Consider the following 6,347-nt stretch of genomic DNA (forward strand, 5'->3'; position numbering starts at 1 on the left):
AGAGAGAGAGAGAGAGAGAGAGAGAGAGAGAGAGAGAGAGAGAGAAAGAGAGAGAGAAAATAGTGTAAGGACTCCCCACACCCCATACAAGCGAAGTCAAGTCCTAAGAAATTAACTGACAAACACACAAACAAATCACATGGTCGTGTCTTCATACCTCAGAACCCAAATTATGACTGTTATAATGGCTAGAATATTTTGCTAATACAATTTCCATTGTTAGGGCCTAGCAAATCAAAGCACTGTGAAGATACTGTGAATTCCACTAAAAAAACTAAAAAGTGACAACAACAAAAATCCTTCTTTCCTTTGAAGGCTCCTCCCTTTTTAGGTTTATTTTGTATTTCTACCTAGCATTAAAACAGGAAAAATATGTTAGCATAAAAAAAAAAAATAGCACACAGGTCTCTATGCAGGAATAAGGACAGGAGGAAAGCAGCTATAAAAGATTGAAGTCTATTTACTTATAAATTATCAAATTTCAACTGCAATTACAAGAAAATAAAAGAGAGTAGAAGGAAAGTCTATCTAGAAGAAGAGACCTGGAGTTGCTATGTCTGGAGAACGGAGGAGGACAGGAGAAAGGGGTGAGGAAGCATCAGTGAATAAAATAGTGTTACCCTGACGTTCACAATACAGCAGGCAAAAAACATACTTCATGTAGACAGATGGTAATAAGCTCTAAGATAAATGTGCAAGGGGCAACAAGAAAATGGGGTGGGGGGTATTTCAGGGGAATTTTTAGAAGATCCTCTTAGGCTGGACCATGTGACTGGGCTTCTGAGAAAAGGGCAGGATGTCAGCAGGGAGAGGAAATTAGAACCAGCCAGGAAAGTCATTCCTGCTAAAGTTATGGCTAGAAGGCAGAGAACTGGGTCAGGAGTGGATGCGTTTGTTCATTCATACATTCAACAAAAATCTACTGAGCACCTGCCAGTGACAGATGTTGTAGATGGTGGAAGAGAAAGAGGTCAGCAAAATGTGATGAGCAGAAACAAAACTGCACATGGCTTTGAATGTTAGGTTGTATCTGTCAGAGGCAGCAGAGAGCCTGGTGAGATGGATGCCACGGCGTCTTACGCACCCCTGGTTCCTTGTTCATTTTAGTCTCCCTTCCCATACAGAGACCGGCAAACTGACGTCTACATTTACCAGGCTCCTTAAAGCTAGGACTCTGAAGGAGAATTAGGCTCCACTAATTCGATGAACACGCCTGAGATTTGGACGTGAGATGGAGACCCTCTTCCTGACCTCTTTTGGCTGTTTTCCGCAGAGGTGAAAGGTTTTCCTGCAGCACCATTCCAGGGTCCACTGTCCGGCTGGGTGAGGAAAGGCAGTTGGCGGGCAGTAGCACCAATGGCTTCCTGATCCATGAATAACAGCTATGGCTGAAAATTCTTGAACCCCAGGCTCCTAGTAGACACCTCAGAGGTAGGCATTTCTTCCTATGCCTGCTTCTCTAACCCTCCCGATTGTATAATCCCTATCTCCCCATGTTCGATCCTTTCCTTCTAGGTATTAAAATACCTAGAGTGGCCACTGCTTCCTATACTGAATCCTGACTGGTGTTGCCAATAACGAGTTTTAGCAAGGGAGAGATATGATCGGTTCTGTGCTTCAGGAAGTGACCTTGGCAGCTGCTTAGAAAACGGATTGGAGAGAAGACAGATGGACCAGAAACCGATCTGGGAAACTCAGAGGAACGTCCAGCCAAAACTAGTGCCTGGAATGCTTGGACGGAAAGAAACATGTGTTGTGGGAATCGAGGAGAAGGAAATAAGATATTTCGTAAGTAACATTTACAGGATCTACTGAAACTGGGGTGAGATGGGAGAAGAAATTTAAACTTGGCCCACTACTTCACCCCAAGTTGGCTGGGGCCCTTTGAAGCGCTCCCACTGCACTCTGTTCATCACCATCACAGCACCCCTCACACTTTTTTAAAACTGAGCCTCTCTTCAGGCTTCAGGCTAGACTTCCTTGTTCTTTGTTGTACCCTAAGTGAACAGCCCATAAGAGAGTGCTAGGTATACGTTGTTTGGGTGTATCTAAGGAAAGATAAAGGGGGGGAGGGAAGGAGGGAAGGACGGAAGGAGGGAAGGAGGAAAGGGGGGAGGGATGGAGGGACCCTGCAACCTCAGAGCCATGGTGAGGAATGAAATTCTATTAACCAAGGAAGTAATCACAGGCTGAGTACTGCTTGAATAATGTTGAATCTTGGATTACATGGGGCATCCAGGTGGAGAAAATGAGCACACTGGTAGAAAAACGAGTCTGGAAGTTGGGAAATATGAACTGACACACATTTTGGAGTTACCGCACAGAATGAAAGCTGACAGCTTCACAGGAAAAGAGGATGGGTGCCTTAGTAAACCATGCATAATACCCATAGCACAACTACCAAGAGAAGCGAGTCTATAAAACGCCACATTAGACACTAGCACACATTGTGATTTAAATCCTTAAAACAACTTCTAAGTAAGGTATTATTATCCCCATTTTACAGATGAGGAAACTGAAGCTCAGAGTAGTTAGGCATTGCCCAAGGTCACAGAGCTAGTAATGACAGAGCTGAGGTTCAAAGCTTGGTATGCCTGACTCTAAAACCTGTGCTCCTCATTACGTCCCCAAGAAAAGGGAGTTAGAGAATGTCACTAAAGACTGGCCAGAGAGGAGAGAAGGGAGGCAGAGAAATACTATGACAGAAGCCAAATAAGGAGATTTAAAAACAAAAAAGAGGATAGATTAGCAAATGCCCAGAGGAATCCATGGTGTTTAACTATAAGGTGACCTTAGATAGAGCAAAGTAGGGGAGACGTATAGAAGCTATACTTTTTGGTAATAAAAGGAGAAAGCATAGGTATGTCCTAGGAGTCACATTCAGCAAGTTTAATGGTACTTGGAAGGATGGAGATCAGAGGATTATAAGAGGGAGAAACAAAGTCAATCATGAGTTTCTTTAACATAAGCAAGACGCTTGTGGGCCAAAGGGAACAGTGAAAGGAGGCACAGGAAGCAAACACTCAAAAAAGAAAAGTCCCCCAAAAGATGGAAAGAATGCATGAGCCAGTCATTGAAAAAGGAGGAAAGACAGACAAACTCGATAAGATTGAGTTGTGCACTATGGAAAACAATTTTGAGGTTACAAAAAAATTAAAACTAGAATTACCATATGATCCGGCAATTCCACTTCTGGGTATTTATCCAAAGAAATTCAAAACACTAATTTGAAAAGATAGATGAATCCTTATGTTCAACAATAGCCAAGATATGGAAGCAACCTAGGTGCCCATCAATAGAGGATAGGATAAAGAAGATGTGGTATATATATGCAATGGACTATTACTTAGCTATATAAAAAAGAAACCTTACCATTTGTGACAACATGGATGGACCTAGAGGGTATTATGTTACGTGAAATAAGTCAGACAGAGACAGACAAATATGATATGACCTCACTTATATGTGGATTCTAAATAACAAAATAAACAAAGAAAAACAGAAACAGACTCATAGATACAGAAAACAAACTGATGGTTGCCAAAAGGGAGGGAGGTTGAGGGCCTGGATAGAAAAAAAAAAGTTGAGTTGTGGTCCCCATCTGATATCTATAAAGGAAGCAATGAGAATCTGAGGAACTATTTCCAGTTTCAATAAGCCTAACAGATAGTATGCATTGCCACTCATCAGGCTACACACAAACAGAAATGATTTCTTTCCATTTGGTTGGAATTTTATCAACCCATTCTGTAACACTGATTATCTTACGCAGACAGGAAGCTCTGATAGGAAGTTACATTCACCTTCACTTGTCATCAAAAGTATAAAAGTCCATCAAAACTACTTCTATGGGGGCCGGCCGAGTGGCTCAGTTGGTTAAGAGCTCGCTCAAGAGTTTGAGCTCTGAGCAACAGCAGTTTGATGCCCGACCTGAGCTGAGCTGCCGCTGAGCTGCCAACAGGTGGCAGGATGGCTCAGCTAAAAAAAAAAAAAAAAACTTGCTGTGACAAAGAGGCAGAAAAAGGACACTTTCAAATATGTTAAGCATTGTCTTCTAAAGCCAATAAAGAGCCCTTCCAATGAGATGACAGTGTAAGAATATTCCTGTTTATAAATATTAAGACAGTAAATTGCAGTTGCTGAACAGAGAATATTAGTATCAATAAAAGGCTGGAAAATAATCTTTGTAGGTGCTAAGATTCTTTTTGTGGGAGTGGAAAGATAGGGATTAAATTTATCAATCTGAATGCCAAGCAGTAACATTACAACATAATGGCGCTGTTTATTGCCAAACCTGACATGCAACAGAGACAACTTTCTCCTTTGTCCCATATAAAACTTTAAAAAAGCCTTTGAATTTATGGAATTTCTTTATGGAGAAACCCAAACATTAGGGGAACTGAATGTTAGGGCTGCACCTGCCAGCCTAGGGACACTTCTGGAGCAACCTCTGTCTCGTGGCATTCTACTCTTCCCAGCAGTACGTTCAAAACGTTAACAGGGACGCAGAAATCAGGAGGCCTGGTCTCTAGCCCGAGTTTTGTAACTCAAATCCTTTTTCTCATCTTCCTTACCTGTAAAAATCAAGACTCACTAGTCTCTCAGGAGCCTTACGACTAAAACTGGATTGAATACCTGTGTCCCATCTAAGACACATGATAAGCAGGGTCCCTAAAAGTTATAGTGATACCACTACTTGGATATTTTTCCTCATACGTATCATTCTTGCCCACCTTCCCACATCCCCAGACAGTCCTTAAAAATGTTGTCTGTAAGAAAAAGTGACCCCCAAAGGAGAAGAAAAGGCCATGAATTATCTCAAAGGTACTTACGTTTCTTGTTTTGATTGATCTTTGTAAAAGAAATAAAGGCAAAAGTCAACTGACCAGTGCGTGGGCCCTGCAGATGACGGAGATTTTTTTAATTGAATTGAATTAATCCTTTAAGCCAGTTCTCAAAGGCTACCATTATTTTCATGACAAATTCAAGTAGCCCCCTCACATGAAAAGTTACTCTTGTCCAAACAAGCGACCACAAAAGATATTTCAGCAACAGAATCCAGCAATTACACTATAGCCTATAGCCCTTGACCCCTGCAATGAGCAGGCTAGAAAGAAAAGCAAGACTCAGGCAAGACCCTGGGTCATTTCGGATGTGGAATCCCTGGGGTGATTTTTGAACCAAACCAGTAACATCCCACAGTTCTGGCATGGATCGAGGTCACTGCAGAGGGCTCGCAGTTGCTTTTGCCTCAGCTCCAGCGACCACTCCACTCACCGCCCAGGACAGGCGGGGGTAATCTGAGCATCCAGGACACAGGGCCATGCCCAGAACAGGCTTGGGAGCCACAATGCTTGGCCTCAAGTCCTGAGTCTACCCATTCCTGGCTGTGTAACCTGGACACGTTATGTTACTGCTCAGTGCCTCCAATTCCACTCCTGTATAATGAGAATAATAATACTGCTTGTTTATAAGGTTTTAGGAGGATAAAGGGCATGAATTCATGCATGACTAGCACCTGGCACACAGCAAGCACTCACTAAGTGTTCACTATTATTGGCATTTAACCTTTTGGTTCCTTTACTCAGTGCTGCCTATGTTCATCAGCTAGTAGTTAACATTGGTGGTCATACTACAGACCGCAAATTTTCAAAAATCATAGGTGTCTAAAGACACAGCTGGGAGAAAGTCGCTGTTTTTTTTTTCTTTTTACAAACCAACCCCCTCTATTCGCAAAATTGTCAGATTGCAATTAAAATGGGAAAAAAAAAGTGTGTAGTAGTTGCTAGTAGCTTCTCCCTTGCAGTGGCCAGCCATTAAGAAGCACCAGTGTCATGCACATGTTTCTCTCACTCTCTTACTCCATTCCAAGTTAAGACTTTTATATGTATTATTTCACTTAACACTTAAAACATCACTATGGCAGGGAATCAATTTAGTTTCATTTTTCAGGTAAGGTTATCTAAGATTCTGAGAGGACAAACAATTTCCCCAAGGTCACACAATTGTGAAGAGTCGGAAATAGGAACCAAGTCCAGGTCCGTTAGATGACAAACACTGAACTCCTGTACGCTGTATCCCACAGCCACGTATCATTTACACCCTGCTCTGATAAAAGACATAAAGGAACTAATGATCAAAGAGATTCGCATTCACACGCACATGGATCAGTCAGAGGGTTCCAGTTTGGATCTGCGGTCTCCTTCTGATCTCAAAGTTGACCACACGTTGCACATCACTTTTTTTTTTTTTAAGATTTTTATTGGGGTTTGGGGGGATGGGAACAGTGCTGGGGAATTGGGGGAAGGGGAACAGACAAGTTGGTGTCGTTTTGTTCTTCATCCTAG

General features: G+C 42.1%; 1 protein-coding gene across 1 annotated transcript in view; it reads right to left on the reverse strand.

Annotated features, from left to right (window-relative positions):
• The window catches only part of ANO4 (anoctamin 4), a 282,890-nt gene that overhangs the window by 209,631 nt on the left and 66,912 nt on the right, over positions 1-6,347 (reverse strand). The window lies entirely within an intron of this gene.

Source organism: Hipposideros armiger, unplaced genomic scaffold (assembly GCF_001890085.2).
Source record: "Hipposideros armiger isolate ML-2016 unplaced genomic scaffold, ASM189008v1 scaffold_63, whole genome shotgun sequence".
Classification (NCBI taxonomy): domain Eukaryota; kingdom Metazoa; phylum Chordata; class Mammalia; order Chiroptera; family Hipposideridae; genus Hipposideros; species Hipposideros armiger.